Source organism: Arachis hypogaea, chromosome 17, assembly GCF_003086295.3.
Source record: "Arachis hypogaea cultivar Tifrunner chromosome 17, arahy.Tifrunner.gnm2.J5K5, whole genome shotgun sequence".
In the NCBI taxonomy this organism is placed as follows: domain Eukaryota; kingdom Viridiplantae; phylum Streptophyta; class Magnoliopsida; order Fabales; family Fabaceae; genus Arachis; species Arachis hypogaea.
In genome coordinates, this window is record NC_092052.1 from 46,056,533 (window position 1) to 46,073,949 (window position 17,417).

The following is a 17,417-nucleotide window of genomic DNA, read 5'->3' on the forward strand; positions in this document are numbered from 1 at the left end:
ACAGAACAAATGGTATTTAAAAGCTCAAAGTGGCTAACAAAGGTAACTTAAGGGGTAGGCTTAATTGGGGTAAGTGAGCTGAACAAATAATGGCCTCAATCATATGCAAGCATATAAGTATATTAAACATTGGACATATAGGATGAAACAAAATATAGATTACAATCATAGGGAAGTAAACACACAAGAATAAAATATTTATGGTTAAATAATGTAACCATATAACTAAGCTCAAATCTTACGGGTTGTGTGTTCTTAGCTTTTTAAACTATGTTCCAAATACAACTTCAAGCAAATTTAACATAAAATTTTTTATTAAAATTAGTGAAATTTTGTTCAAAAAAATAGGGTCTTAGAAGAAACTTATTATCTTTTCAATCAAGTAGAACATGCATGCAACTAACCTATAACTATGCAATTTATCCTATTCTATAAAAGAAAAACTAACTAAATATCCTATTTTATTGGTGTTAGGGAAGAGAAATTACCTCCGGAAGTCAGGTACTGACCGACCTCCCCACACTTAAGGCTTTGCACCGTCCTCGGTGCCATCTGTCAGGAATAAAGGGGGGCTGGTAAATCGCGCAGTGTCCCTTGTTGGGAAGGCTTTCTCTTTTTCATCAACCTTTATAATCCTCTTAATTCTTTTTGTTGAGGGCCTAACTGCAGTTGAAGATTGCTCTACCACTAATGCTCTTTTTGTTCCTCTCCTTGCTGTTGATTTGGGAGTAACTTTCTCTATTCCTTTCTTGGTGGCCATCCTGAAAGGGAAAGAGTAAGGATGTTAAAACTTCAAGGGTAGAGCAAGGGAGAGAATGGGAAAGGTGGTAATTAATGCACATTAAAGATGAATGATGTTAACACATGGTCATGACTACATGTGAAAAATCATCAATGGAAATATAGTAAGTGCATATGATGACAATTAAATGCAAGGTGTTTATTGGCATGCCGGCAAAGGCATGAGTAGCATAGATCAAGCATTCAATGTCCAAGTTAGATTACCAAGCCTTTCAGACTAATAACCTGTTTGTAATAACAATTATATTTAAATAATACAATATAAAAAGAGTTTTGTGAAAAGCAAGCATTTAGAGTAGTAGAATAAAAGATATCGAAAAATAGTGCACAATGCCATACGGCCGTTTTCAGAAACACATAGCATGCATTGTAAATACACTATTGAAAGTATTAAATTGAACATGCAAGCAACCCTATAAAATTAATATATAATTGCCAAACAATTCCTTAACAATCCACAAGTAAATCATAAGAAATAATAATGACCTAAATAAATTTTCAACACCAATTAAAAGAAAAAGAAAGAAAAAGAAAACATGGATAATGAGAGTAAAAAGAAGAAGAAAAGAAGAGGAAAACATAAAAACAAGAAGAAGAATAGAAAAGTAAGGAGGGAAGAAGAAAAGAAAAACCTTGATAAAGGTGGTGAGAGAGAGAAAGTAGAAAGTGAGAAAGAAGGAAGAAGGAAGAAAGGGGAAGAAAGAAATAAGAGGGGAAAAGAAAAAGTAGGATTTGGGGAAGAGAAAGATAAGATATTTTGGCATATATGGATATGTTGTGCGGCGCAAGCGACGCAGACGCGTGGGGTACGCGTTCACGCGAATGGCGCTTATAGGAATCGACGTGGACGCGTCGGTCACGCGGACGCGTGACTCGTTCGGTGCTACTGGCGCGAGGGCAGCCTTGCGCCCGCACAACTCTCTGTTCGAAACTCATTTTTGCCAAATTTCAAGGTGACGCGTTCGCGTGGTGGACGCGATCGCGTGAATGGCCAAGACTGGAAAACAACGCGGACGCGTGGGGCACGCGTTCGCATGGTAGGGCTTGTGCGACTAGCATCATTCTAGCCCCGGTCCAGCGTAACATTCTGCCATACACCCTTTCTTACGTCGATTTTCAGGGCATGCGTTCGCATGCTTGACGCAGACGCGTGGTAGGCATTTTTCTCACATGACGCGGACATGTCAGGGACGCGGTCGCGTGGGTCAGATTGTGCCAAAGGCACGCCTCCAGCCACGCTTTCGCGTGACTCTCTGTTCGATTTCTTTGTCTTCTTTACGCACCTGTGACGCGGGTGTGTCAGTGACGTTGTTGCATTGTGTGGTTTTTTTTATATATATGCAAATGAAGATGCAAACTATATGTGCTAAGAAAGAGAAGAGTTATTGAAAAAGAAAACTAAGAAGAAAGAAAGGAACGATCATACCATGGTGGGTTGTCTCCCACCTAGCACTTTGCTTTAACGTCCTTAAGTTGGACGCTCCACTAGCTCAGTCTTCTGCTGTTCGTGGATCCTCCAAGAGGAAGATCTCTAGATCCATGTTTTTTGTCACCTTCTCACCATGATATAGCTTTAAGGGATGTCCATTAACTTTGATGAATCCAGAGCTTGAAGGATGACTCAGGTGGAAAACTCCGTATGGCTCGGCCTTCTCTACTCTATATGGACCTTCCCATCTTGATCTCAACTTGCCTGGCATGAGCCTCAGTCTAGAGTTGTAAAGGAGGACTATGTCCCCAGGTTGGAATTCTCTCCTCTTGATGTGCTTATCATGCACAACCTTCATCTTTTCCTTGTACAGCCTTGAGTTCTCATAAGCTTCTAGGCGAAGGCTTTCTAATTCTTGCAGTTGCAACTTCCTTTCAACTCCGGCTTTCTCAAATCCCATGTTGCACTCCTTCACTGCCCAAAAGACTTTGTGCTCTACTTCAACTGGGAGGTGACAGGCTTTACCATAAACTAAACGGAAGGGACTCATCATAATGGGTGTCTTGTATGTTGTTCTGTATGTCCAGAGTGCATCTTGTAGTCTGGTGCTCCAGTCTCTTCTATGAGGTTTGACTATCTTCTGCAATATACGCTTTATCTCTCTATTAGACACCTCGGCTTGTCCATTAGTCTGGGGATGGTAGGCTGTTGCTACTTTATGAATTATCCCATGCTTCTTCAGTAATCATGTTAGTCTCCTGTTACAAAAATGGGTGCCTTGATCGCTCACGATTGCTCGTGGTGATCCAAAGTGACAAATAATATGGTTTCTAACAAAGAAAACTACAGTGTTAGCGTCATCAGTGCGGGTAGGAATTACTTCCACCCATTTAGAAACGTAATCTACAGCTAACAATATATAAAAATGACCATTAGAATTTGGAAATGGACTGACGTTAGGATTTTTGCTAGTAAAGAATTTTATAGAAATAGTCGCGTTGTAGATATAGTTTCTAAACCAACAGAAATCCCTTCGTACAAATGTTTTGGTTGTCACAAGTAACAAACCCCTTAAAATTGATAACCGAAGTATTTAAACCTCGGGTCGTCTTCTCAAGGAACTGCAGGGAAGTGTGTTCTTATTATTGGTTATGAAGATTGTAAATTGGGGTTTTGAAGATGAGGAACAAGTAATTTAAATGGCAGGTAAAATAAATGAATAACTGCAAAATAAACTTTTGGCAAGGTATGAGAAATTGGAAGTCCTATCCTAGTTATCCTTATCAATGATGATGAAGATTGAATCTTAATTCCACTTAGTTAGCCTTTACTTAAATCAAAGAAAGGTCAAGTGACTAATTAGTTTGATCTTCAAATCCTAGTTAATCCCTAAGGAAAGATTGGGATTATTGAAGTTCAATTCAATTATCAAAGATAACAATTATCAATCATGTTGATTTTGATAACTCCTGAGTTACTGATTTCTTAACCAAGACCAAAAGGGAAAAAGTAAATCTACTTGAATAAAAATGTCTTCAGATTAGAAGCAACAGTAATATAAATAAAAGAAAGCAATCATAAACTGAAATACCTCAAATAACATTAATTCAAAGAATAATCTGTAACATAGAAGAATTTATAAATTAAATTGAGAAAATAAGTAATTAAAAAGGAATATCGAACCTGATAAAAAGAGATAATTCTCAAAGCAAAAGAAATCCTAATTCTAAATCCTAAAAGAGAGAGGAGAGAACCTCTCCCTAAAAAATACATCTAAATCATGAATAGTGAATAATTGGAGACTCTCTTCTAAATGGATGCATTCCCCCACTTCATAACCTCTGATCTGTGCCTTCTGGATTTGGATTTGGGCCGAAAAGGGCTTCAGAAATCGCTGGGAGCATTTTCTGTAATTTCTGGTGCGTGGCCTCTGTCACGCGTCCGCGTGGGTCACGCGGTCGCGTCATCTGGAGTTTTCCTTATCACCCGGTCGCTTCAGTCATGCATCTGCGTCATATGCATTTCGCTTAAGGCACGCGATCGCGTCAATCATGCAGTCGCGTCACTGCCAATTTCTCCAAAAACTCCGTTTTATGCTTTCCTTCCATTTTTGTATGTTTCCTTTCCATCCTTTAAGTCATTCCTGCCTTAGAAGATCTGAAACTACTCACCACACGAATCACGGCATCGAATGGAAATAAAGGGTAATTAAAATAATTATTTTTAAAGCGTAAGAAACATGTTTTTCACATACATCACATAATAAGGAAGGGAAAGTAAAACCATGCAATTTATATGAATAAGTGAGTGAAGGATTGAATAAATCACTTAAATTAGGCACAAAATATATCATAAAATATGGGTTTATCATGGACCCATGATGTCAATTCCCCAAACATAAAAAATTTCACAGAAAAGCATAATCTGTTGAGGCATCTCATCCCTCTTGGATATATTACCAAACCTTTGGCATGGGGAACAAGATTTACAAAATTCAGCAGCGTCTTTAAAAAGAGTAGGCCACCAAAATCCACAGTCTAAAATTTTTCTAGCTGTTCTTTGAGGGGCAAAATGTCCTCCACTCTCAAATGAGTGGCAGGCCTCTAAAATGGACTGGAATTCTGATTGAGGCACACACCGTCTAATTACCTGGTCAGTGCCACACCTCCTTAAACATGGGTCATCCCATATATAATATTTGGACTCGCTTTTTAGCTTGTCTCTTTGATGCTTAGTAAAGGTTGGAGGAAAAGTGCGGCTGACTAGATAATTAGATACAGGCGCATACCAAGGGACTACTTCAGATACTGCTTGTGATTTTTCGAATGGGAAATTATCATTTATAGGAGTGGAGGTATCCTTAATGTGCTCAAGAAGACTCAAGTGGTCTGCCACTTGATTCTGGTTACCACTCCTATCCTTAATTTCTAAATCAAATTCTTGTAGTAGTAGTATCCAACGTATAAGCCTTGGTTTGGACTCCTTTTTAGCTAATAAATACTTTAGAGCTGCGTGGTTGATGGTAGCAGAAATTGGCGAATTAAAATTGTTAAAATATATACGTTGTAAGTATAGTTCTTAACTCGCCAGAAATCTACTTATCAATTTAGAAAGGTGTCACAGAAATTTAAAATTAAAATACTGCGAGTATGAATCCCAGGTCGTCTCCCAACGAGTTGCAGAAAAGTGTGCTATTTTATTAATCAGAGGTTTTCAAAAAGGTTTGAATTGAGTAAGCAGGAAATTAAATTGGAGAATTTGAATAAGGTAAATAAAAGCCTTGACTGGAAGTTGATTAGTTGGAATCCCTATTATTGTTGGAATACTCTCAAGATTAATTGACAATTAAAGGTTGTCCTGTTTAGTTATCCTTTACTAGGTAAGGGAAAGTCAAACAAGTTGGAATGCTACGTCTATTCACAAGTTGCAATCCACTTATTTAAAAGAGATTGGTGTTAGTGACTAGAAGGCAATCCAACCATAAACCCAATTACAATCTGTCTTTTAAGCTTTCCAACTCAAGGGTTCCTTTCAATCAACTCCCCATCAAGTTAGGGAACTACTCGCTCATTGTGAATGTAAATTTCATAGCATACAAAAAGGAATTAAAGAAAGACATTGTAGATAAAAATCAAAATAGTCAATTAAAAATAAAAGTGATCCTTGTATTAAATAATCTTAAAAATATTCCAATGGTAAAATTAAACAAAGCAAAGGACATGGAAGAGTAAAGCTAAGTAAAGAAAACGAACTAGAATGATGAAGTCTTGATGAGGTAATAGCTCTTCTCAATATCCCAATACATAAAGAAAAACAAGAGAAAATTAAAATTCTAAGAACTATGAATGTGTAGAGAGAAAAACCTAGAGGAGGAGTAAAAAACTAGATCTCAAACTAAAACTGTGTAGAATGAATGTTGTCCTTGGTTTCTGCATGTTCTCTGGCTCTAGTCTGCTGTTCTGGGTCTGAAAACTGGGTCAAAATAGGGTCCAAAATCGCCCCCATCGAATTCTGCAGATTATGCAGATCGCGCATGTCACGTGATCGCGTCATCCATGCAGACGCGTTATTCACGTTTTTCCCTGCCACGCGTTCGCGTCGTCCACGCCTCCGCGTCGCTTGTGCTTTTCCATTCCGCGCGGTCGCGTGAGTCATGCGGCCGCGTCACTGCGATTTCTCCTCTTTCGCGCGGTCGCATGAGCCATGCGGCCGCATCACTTCTCGCTGGTTATCTCCTCAATTTCTTGTGTTCCTTCCATTTTGCTAGCTTCCTTTCTAATCTCCAACTCATTCATGCCCTATAAAGCCTGAAACACTAAACACACAGATCACGGCATCGAATGGAATAAAGGAGAATCAAAATGCATAATTAAAAGTCTCTAGGAAGTAGTTTTCAATCATGTAATAATTTCAGGAAGGAAATATAAATGCATGCTAAAGTAATGAATAAGTGGGTAAGGATCATGATAAAACCACACAATTAAACACAATATAAACCATAAAATAGTGGTTTATCAACCTCCCCACACTTAAACATTAGCATGTCCTCATGCTTAATTGAAGGAGATAAAATAAATAAGTATGAACATGTAGAAACTCCTGCAATGCAATGCAATCCTATATATATGAATGCAGCTATATGATTTTTGCCCACTTGATCAAAAGTAAATAAGCTCTTCAAAACAATTACAAATCAAATTCCACTAATTCTATCATTATACAGTAAGACAGATAAAAGTGCAAGAAGATAGCTCATGAAAGCAGGGAACATGGAAATTCAAGCATTGAACCCTCACTGATGATGTATGTACGCTCTAATCTCTCTAGTGTATAGGGTAATCACTCTATCCTTCTCTAATCATGATCTCTAACTTTTGTTCTTCTCCTAACCAATCAACAACAGTTAATATACCAATGCAAACATCATGAGGTCTTTTCAAGGTTGTAATGGGGCCAAGGTAGGGGTAGGGATACATATATAGTTAAGTGAGCTTATAAATTGAATCTTTAATTAACCCAAGCTTTAACCCAACCTATATATATTTAGTGTAACCTTAGAATTCATACCTAGCTACCCAAAATTCCCTTTTACATTCCATACTCATGTATCAACTTTTTATTTTAATTTTATCATATGTGCATTGATCTTTGAATTCTTAATTCAGCATTAGGGTAATTTTTGTCCCCTTATTTATTTATTGATTTTTTTATAGACATAAAAATAAACATAGCTTATCAATGCACATAGATTTTTAATTCTTATAGTTTCACATGAGTAGGTATCCAAATTCCCATCGTATTATCATGACACATTCCCTTAATAACTTTTGTTCCCACAATTTCCCATACTTAACTAGCACACACAATTCTATCTTAAGCTAACCAAAGATTCAATTTGGGATATACAATTGTTTTTCCACTTAAGGCTAGTAATGTGGTGAAATATAGAACAAACGGGATTTAAAGGCTCAAAGTGGTTAATAAAGGTAATTGAAAAGGGTAGGCTTAATTTGGATAAGTGAGTTTAAACAAATAATGGCCTCAATCATATGCAAGCATACAAATATAATAAATATTGGACATATAGGATGAAACAAAATATAGATTACAATCATAGAGAAGTAAACACACAATAATAAAATATTTATGGTTAAATAATGTAACCATGCATAAAGGCTCAAATCTTTACAGGTTGTGTGTTCTTTAGCTCAAAAATCATGTTCCAAATACATCTTCAAGCAGATTTATCAAGTAGAGCATGCATGCAACTAACCTATTACTATGCAATTTATCCTATTCTATAAGAGAAAGAAAATCTAACTAAGATATCCTAATTTATTGGTGCTAGGGAAGAGAAATTACCTCCGGAAGTCAGGTACTGACCGACCTCCCCACACTTAAGGCTTTGCACCGTCCTCGGTCCATCTGTCAGGAATAGGGGCAGGCTGGTAGCAGTATCTTCACAGTCGGGACCATCATGGCTCCCTGTGCTGGTAAAGGAAGTGGAGTCCGGGGTGTCTGAGTCCTTGAAGTGTCCCTTGAGTAGCTCCTTGAGGTGTTTGAATCGGCGCTCGTTACGGCGCTCTCTTAACTTCACTTTCTGTTCTTGCCGATCCAGATTATCTGCTGGAGCAGTTCGTCTGTTGTAGGTGCTTGTGTTGTTGAAGAAGGAATATCTTCAACCGGTGCAGTAGGAAGGCTTGTAGTGGCTGCTGGAGGTCTGAGGTATTTCCCGTTAGGGACATACTGATCATCCCGTGGAAGCATGGCTTTGGTGTCTCCAGCTCTGTAGGAAACTCCAGCGGCTGAGACAAGATCTGAGACTAAAGCGGGAAAAAGTAGGTTGCCCACAATTTGTACGTGTCCCATGGCATTCCGGATATGTCTTGGTAGATTCAGAGGTTGGCCTGTAAGGATGCACCATAGTAGAACGGCCATGTCCGCAGTGAAGGAGGACTCGTAAGTGCTCGAAAAGATGTAATGGAACATGATCTGTGCCCATACGCGAGCCTCCAAGGTAAGTGCTGAAGCCGATATTCCCTTAGGGCGGGTACGATGGTATCTGTAGATCCAACGGTTGCCAGGTAGTGCGATAACTCTGAGAACAACTTCCCAGTCAAATTGGAACATCTGGCGCTTGAGTACGGCTTCTTGAAAGGCGTCCAATCCTTCTGGAATAGGGGGAAGACCTAAAGCTTTTTGAATGGCCTCTTCTGTAATGGGGACTTGCTTCTGACGGACAAAGACAGACTGCAGGATAGGCAGGTAGAAGTTAGAGTAGAACTCAACTACCTAAGAAAGATTGACCTGCCTTGGTTATCTCTGTAGGAAACCCCATTGTCTTCGTTCAATTTGCGGCTCAACAAAAGTAGCAATATTGGGCGGGAGGATAAGAAGGTGTTCGTTGTTGTAGCTCCTTTCAGCCAGGATGGGGAACATCTGCTCACAGTAGCGATTGGGAAATCGTGCAGTGTCCTTTGCTTGAAAGGCTTTCTCCTTTTCATCAACCTTTATGATCCTCTTAACTCTTTTTGTTGAGGGCTTGACTGCAATTGAAGAAGGCTCTTCCACTAGTGCTCTTTTAGTTCCTCTTTTTGCTGGTGGTTTGGGAGTAGCTTTCTCTTTTCCTTTCTTGGTGGCCATCTTGAAAAGGGAAGATAAAGTAAATTAAATTCAAAGAGATATATAGCAAGGAAGAGAACGGAAAAGGTGGTGATGGATGTACATTAGGAGGTAGCTGACATTAACACATTCTCATGAGTACATGTGAAAAGTCATCAATGGAAAATAGCTAGTGCATATAATGACAAGTGAATGCAAGGTGTTCATTGGCATGCCGAAAAAGGGCATGAGTAGCATAGATCAAGCATCACTCGTAACAAACCATCACGTTTGTATCGACAATTATTTTCAATTAATACAATAGTAAAGGGAGTTTATGAAAAGCAGCATTGAATAGTAGAATAACATAGAGAAGTGCATAATGCCATATGGGCTTTTTCACAAACACATAGCATGCATGGTAGATAAGGTATAGAAAGTATTAAAGTGAACATGCAAGCAATCCTTTAAAATTAATTTATAATTGTCAAACAAGTGCAACAATCCACAAGCATATAATGAGGAATAATGACGCGAATAAAATTCTAACACCATGTAAAAAGGAAAGAAGAAGAAAGAAAATATGGATAATGAAAAGAAAAAGGAAAGAAAAGAAAATAACATATAAAATAAGAAGAATGATAGAAAAGGAAAGAGGGAAGAAGAAAATAAAACCTTGTTAATGGAGGTGAAAGAGAGAGAGAGAAAGGGGAGATAGAAGGAAGAAATAAGGAGGGAAAAGAGAAATTAGGATTTGGAGAAGAGGAAGATAGGATATTTTGGTAATTAAGTTTGAGCTGTGCGGCGCAGGCGACGCGGCCGCGTGGGGCACGCGCTCGCGCGATTGCGCTTCAAGTAAGGTGACGCGGTCGCGTCGGTCACACGGTCACGTGACCCATGTTGTGCTTCTGGCGTGAGTGCAGCTTCGCGCCTGCACAACTCTCTGTTCGAATTGATATATTTGCCAAATTTGGGGTGACACGATCGTGTGGGGCATGCGATCGCGTGAGTGGGCTTCAGAAGGGAACGACGCGGACGCGTGAGCCATGCGTCCGTGTGGATAGAATTGTGCGTTCAGCACCAATCCAGCACCACTCGTGCACAGTAATTCGTTGCGCACCCTTTTCACGTCAAAAATCAGGGCACGCAGCCGCGTAGGACACGCAGTCGCGGGGGAGGCCATTATTCCCATGTGACACGGACGTGTCAGCAACGCGGTCGCGTGGGACGATTTGTGCCACTGGCACGCCTCCATCCACGCTCCAGCGTGACTCTCTGTTCGTTTTTTATTTTCTCCCCTCTCCTTGCGACGCGGACGGGTCGTTGGTGCGGTCGCGTTGCGTGGCACTTTTTTTTTTTAAATAATAAGAATATGCAAATGCAGATGCACGAAATGTACTGATAAAGAGAAGAGTTATTAAATAGAAAAACTAAAAATAAAGAAAAGAACGATCATACCATGGTGGGTTGTCTCCCACCTAGCACTTTGTTTTAACGTCCGTAAGTTGGACGCTCCACTAGCTCAATCTTCTGCTATGTGGGGATCTTCCAAGAGGAAGATCTCAAGCTCCTTGTTTTTCTGCATCTTCTCGCCATGGTATAGCTTCAGGCGTTGTCCATTAACTTTGATAAGTTCAGAACTTGAAGGATGACTTAGGTGATAAACTCCGTACGGTTCGGCCTTCTCTACTCTGTATGGACCTTCCCATCTTGATCGCAACTTACCTGGCATGAGCCTCAGTCGAGATTTGTAAAGGAGGACTAAATCCCCAGGTTGGAACTCTTTTTACTTGATGTGCTGATCATGTACAGCCTTCATCTTTTCCTTGTATAGTCTTGAGTTCTCATAAGATTCTAGGCGAAGGCTCTCCAGTTCTTGCAGTTGCAACTTCCTTTCAGCTCCGGCTTTCTCAATTCCCATGTTGCACTCCTTGACTGCCCAAAAGGCTCTGTGCTCTACTTCAACTGGGAGATGGCAAGATTTTCCATAAACTAAGCGGAAAGGACTCATCCCAATGGGTGTTTTGTATGCTGTCCTATATGCCCAGAGTGCATCTTGTAGCTTGGTGCTCCAGTCTTTTCTATGAAGTTTGACTATCTTCTGCAAGATACGCTTTATCTCTCTGTTTGACACCTCGGCTTGCCTATTGGTCTGAGAATGGTATCCTGTCGCAACCTTATGAATTATCCCATGCTTCTTCATTAATCCTGTTAGTCTCCTATTACAAAAATAGGTGCCTTGATCGCTCACGATTGCCCGTGGTGATCCAAAGCGACAAATAATATGGTTTCTCACAAAGGAAACAATAGTGTTAGCATCATCAGTGCGGGTAGGAATTGCTTCCACCCATTTGGAAACGTAATCCACTGCTAACAATATATAAAAATAACCATTAGAATTTGGAAATGGACCCATGAAGTCAATGCCCTAAACATCAAAAATTTCACAGAAAAGCATAATTTGTTGAGGTATTTCATCCCTCCTGGATATATTACCAAATTTTTGGCATGGGAGACAAGATTTACAAAACTCAGCAGCATCTCTAAAAAGAGTAGGCCACCAGAATCCACAGTCTAAGATCTTTCTTGCTATTCTTTGAGGGCCAAAATGTCCTCCACTCTCAGATGAGTGACAGGCCTCTAAAATAGACTGGAATTCTGATTGAGGCACACACCGTCTAATTACCTGATCAGCGCCACATCTCCATAAATATGGGTCATCCCATATATAATATTTAGATTCGCTTTTCAGCTTGTCTCTTTGATGCTTAGAAAAGTTTGGAGGAAATGTGCGGCTAACTAGATAATTAGCTACAGGTGTATACCAAGGGACTACCTCAGATACTGCTTGTAGGTTATCAAATGGAAAATTATCATCTATAGGAGTAGAATCATCCTTAACGTGCTCAAGGCTACTCAAGTGGTCTGCCACTAAGTTCTTGTTATCACTTCTATCCTTTATTTCTAAATCAAATTCTTGTAATAGCAGTATCCAACGTATAAGCCTTGGTTTGGACTCCTTTTTAGCTAATAGATACTTTAAAGCTGCATGGTCCGAGTACACTACTACTCTAGTACCAAGTAAATAAGTGATGAGCGGATAATTTATACGCTTTTTGGCATTGTTTTTAGTATGTTTTTAGTAGGATCTAGTTACTTTTAGGGATGTTTTTATTAGTTTTTATGTTAAATTCACATTTCTGGACTTTAATATGATTTTGTGTATTTTTCTGTGATTTCAGGTATTTTCTGGCTGAAATTGAGGGACTTGAGCAAAAATCAGATTCAGAGTTGAAGAAGGACTGCTGATGCTGTTGGATTCTGACCTCCCTGCACTCAAAGTGGATTTTCTGGAGCTACAGAACTCAAAATGGCACTCTTCTAATTGCGTTGGAAAGTAGACATCCAGAGCTTTTCAGCAATATATAATAGTGTATACTTTGGCCGAGTTTAGATGACGTAAAAGGGCGTTGAACGCCAGTTCTATGCTGTTGTCTGGAGTTAAACGCCAGAAACACATCACAAGCCAGAGTTGAACGCCAGAAATATGTTACAAACTGGCGTTCAACTCCAAGATTGACCTCTACACGTGTAACATTCAAGCTCAGCCCAAGCACACACCAAGTGGGCCCCAGAAGTGGATTTATGCATCAATTACTTACTTTTGTAAACCCTAGTAACTAGTTTAGTATAAATAGCTAGGGCTTTTTACTATTGTATTAGACATCTTTTGATCATCTTTTGATCATCTTTGATCAGTTTTATGCTATCTTAGACTTTCATGGGGGCTGGCCATTCGGCCATGCCTGAACCATTATCACTTATGTATTTTCATACGGTAGAGTTTCTGCACTCCATAGATTAAGGTGTGGAGCTCTGCTGTTCCTCAAAGATTAATGCAAAGTACTACTGTTTTTCTATTCAATTCAACTTATTCCGCTTCTAAGATATTCATTCACACTTCAACCTGAATGTGATGAACGTGACAATCATCATCATTCCCTATGAACACGTGCCTGACAACCACTTCCGTTCTACCTTAGATTGAATGAGTATCTCTTGGATCTCTTAATCAGAATCTTCGTGGTATAAGCTAGATTGATGGAGGCATTCATGAGAGTCCGGAAAGTCTAAACCTTGTCTGTGGTATTCCGAGTAGGACTCTGGGATTGAATGACTGTGACGAACTTCAAACTCGTGAGTGCTGGGCGTAGTGACAGACGCAAATGGAGGGTGAATCCTATTCCAGTATGATCGAGAACCTCAGATGATTAGCCGTGCTGTGACAGAGCATTTGAACCATTTTCACAAGAGGATGAGATGCAGCCATTGACAAGGGTGATGCCTCCAGATGATTAGCCATGCAGTGATAGCGCATCGGACCATTTTCCAGAGAGGATAAAAAGTAGCCATTGACAACGGTGATGTCCTTACATAAAGCCAGCCATGGAAAGGAGTAAGATTGATTGGATGAAGACAGCAGGAAAGCAGAGGTTCAGAGGAACGAATGCATCTCTATACGCTTATCTGAAATTCTAACCAATGAATTACATAAGTATTTCTATCCTTATTTTCTATTTATTATTTAATTTCGAAAACTCCATAACCTTTTGATATCCGCCTGACTGAGATTTACAAGGTGACCATAGCTTGCTTCATACCAACAATCTCCGTGGGATCGACCCTTACTCATGTAAGGTTTATTACTTGGACGACCCAGTGCACTTGCTGGTTAGTTGTATCGAAGTTGTGAATGAAAAACGATTTATTAAGACGTGCGTACAGAGTTTCTGGCGCCGTTGCCTGAGATCACAATTTCCTGCACCAAGTTTTTGGCGCCGTTGCCGGGGATTGTTCGAGTTTGGACAATTGACGGATCATCTTGTTGCTTAGATTGGGTAATTTTCTTCTTATTTTCAAAAAGTTTTCAAAAAAAAAATATTTTCAAAAAAAAAAATTTTCAAAAATTTCTCCTTTGTTTTTGAAAAAAAATAAAAAAATAAAAAATATGTGTTTTCAAGAATATATTTTTCTTCAGAATTTTAAAGAATGAATTCTAGTGTTTCATGATGATTTGTTGAATCCTGCTGGCTGTAAGCCATGTCTAATCTTTTGGACTGGGGTTTCAACTTATTATCACAAGAGCTTGTTGATTTTCAAACACTTAGTTGCTCTATACATGGAAAGTATCAATATCTTCTAAAGCTTGGCTGGCTAGTAAGCCATGCCTAACCCTCAGATTGGAGCTTTAGACTAAGAGTACACGATTCCTGTAATTCATATTAAAAAATTTGGAATCCTTATTTTTCTTTTTCAAATTAATTTTCGAAAAATCCAAAAAAAAATCATAAAATAATAAAAATTAAAAAAATATTTTGTGTTTCTTGTTTGAGTCTTGAGTCAATTTCAAGTTTGGTGTCAATTGCATGTTTTAAAGTTTGCATAAAATTTTCGAAGAATTCATGCATTCATAGTGTTCTTCATGATCTTCAAGTTGTTCTTGGTAAATCTTCTTGTTTGATCTTTGCATTTTCATGTTTTGTGTCTTTTCTTGTTTTTCATATGCATTCTTGCATTCATAGTGTCTATACATGAAAAATTTTTATGTTTGGTGTCTTGCATGTTTTTTTTTGCATTAAAAATTTTTCAAAAATAAGTTCTTGATGTTCATCTTGACATTCAAAGTGTTCTTGGTGTTCATCTTGACATTCATAGCATTCTTGCATGCATTCATTGTTTTGATCCAAAATTTTCATGCATTGAGTCTTTTTCATGTTTTTCCCTCTCATCATTAAAAATTCAAAAATAAAAAAAAATATCTTTCCCGTTTTCACTCATAAATTTCGAAAATTTGAGTTGACTTTTTCAAAACTTTTTAAAATCTAGTTGTTTTTATGAGTCAAATCAAATTTTCAATTTAAAAATCTTATCTTTTTCAAAATCTTTTTCAAAAATCAAATCTTTTTCATTTTTCTTATTTATTTTCGAAAATTTTAAAAATATTTTCAAAAATATTTTTCTTATCTTTATCTCCTAATTTTCGAAAATAACATCATCAATTAATGTTTTGATTCAAAAATTTCAAGTTTGTTACTTGCTTGTTAAGAAAGATTCAAACTTTGAGTTTTAGAATCATATCTTGTGATTTCTTGTAAATCAAGTCATTAATTGTGATTTTAAAAATCAAATCTTTTTCAAAACTAATTTCAATCATATCTTTTCAAAAATATCTCTTTATCTTATCTTTTTCAAAATTTGATTTTAAAATATCCTTTCTAACTTCTTATCTTCTTATCTTTTCAAAATTGATTTTCAAATTTGTTTCAACTAACTAACTAACTTTTTATTTGTTTCTTATCTTTTTCAAAACTACCTAACTAACTCCCTCTCTCTCTAATTTTTTTCAAAATTTCTTTTTAATTAACTAATTATTTTAAGTTTTGATTTTAATTCTCGAAAATTACTAACCTTTTTCAAAAACTATTTTCGAAAATCACTAACTCTTTTTCAAAAATTATTTTCGAAAATTCTCTCTCTCTCTTATCTCCTTCTATTTATTTATTCATCTACTAACACTTCATCTCACCCAAATTCGAACCCCCTCTTCCATCTGTGTTCGAATTTTTTTCTTCTTCTTTTCTTCTACTCACACAGGGACCTCTATACTGTGGTAAAAAGGACCCCTATTATTATTATTTTTCTGTCCCTCTTTTTCATATGAGCAGGAGCAAGGACAAGAATATTCTTGTTGAAGCAGATCCAGAACCTGAAAGGACTCTGAAGAGGAAACTAAGAGAAGCTAAATTACAACAATCCAGCAAGCACCTTTCAGAAATTTTCGAACAAGAAGAGGAGATGGCAGCCGAAAATAATAATAATGCAAGAAGGATGCTTGGTGACTTTACTGCACCTAATTCCAATTTACATGGAAGAAGCATCTCCATTCCTGGCATTGGAGCAAACAATTTTGAGCTGAAACCTCAATTAGTTTCTCTGATGCAGCAGAACTGCAAGTTTCATGGACTTCCATCTGAAGATCTTTTTCAGTTTTTAACTGAATTCTTGTAGATATGTGATACTGTTAAGACTAATGGAGTAGATCCTGAAGTCTACAGGCTCATGCTTTTCCCTTTTGCTGTAAGAAACAGAGCTAGAGTATGGTTGGACTCTCAACCTAAGGATAGCCTGAACTCTTGAGATAAGCTGGTCAAGGCTTTCTTAGCCAAGTTCTTTCCTACTCAAAAGCTAAGCTTAGAGTGGATGTTCAGACCTTCAGACAGAAAGAAGGTGAATCCCTCTATGAAGCTTGGGAGAGATACAAAGAACTGACCAAAAAGTGTCCTTCTGACTTGCTTTCAGAATGGACCATCCTGGACATATTCTATGATGGTCTGTCTGAATTAGCTAAAATGTCATTGGATACCTCTGCAGGTGGATCCATTCACTTAAAGAAAATGCCTGCAGAAGCTCAAGAACTCATTGACATGGTTGCTAATAACCAGTTCATGTACACTTCTGAGAGGAATCCTGTGAGTAATGGGATGCCTATGAAGAAGGGAGTTCTTGAAATTGATACTCTGAATGCCATATTGGCTCAGAATAAAATATTGACTCAGCAAGTCAATATGATTTCTCAGAGTCTGAATGGAATGCAAGCTGCATCCAACAGTACTCAAGAGGTATCTTCTGAAGAAGAAGCTTATGATCCTGAAAACCCTGCAATAGCAGAGGTGAATTACATGGGTGAACCTTATGGAAACACCTATAACCCCTCATGGAGAAATCACCCAAATCTCTCATGGAAGGATCAACAAAAGCCTCAACAAGGCTTTAATAATGGTGGAATAAATAGGTTTAACAATAGTAAACCTTTTCCATCATCCACTCAGCAACAGACAAAGAACTCTGAACAAAATACCTCTAATTTAGAAAACTTAGTCTCTGATCTATCTAAGGCCACTGTAAGTTTCATGAATGAAACAAGGTCCTCCATTAGAAATTTGGAGGCACAAGTGGGCCAGCTGAGTAAAAGGATCACTGAAATCCCTCCTAGTACTCTCCCAAGCAATACAGAAGAAAATCCAAA

The 17,417-nt window shown here is 38.1% G+C and overlaps 1 non-coding gene across 1 annotated transcript; it reads right to left on the bottom strand.

Annotated features, from left to right (window-relative positions):
* Positions 1 to 16,578: 16,578 nt before the first annotated feature.
* Positions 16,579 to 16,682, bottom strand: LOC112768635 (small nucleolar RNA R71). Its single transcript, XR_003186040.1, has one exon. It is a non-coding gene; the product is annotated as a small nucleolar RNA R71 (small nucleolar RNA).
* Positions 16,683 to 17,417: the final 735 nt, after the last annotated feature.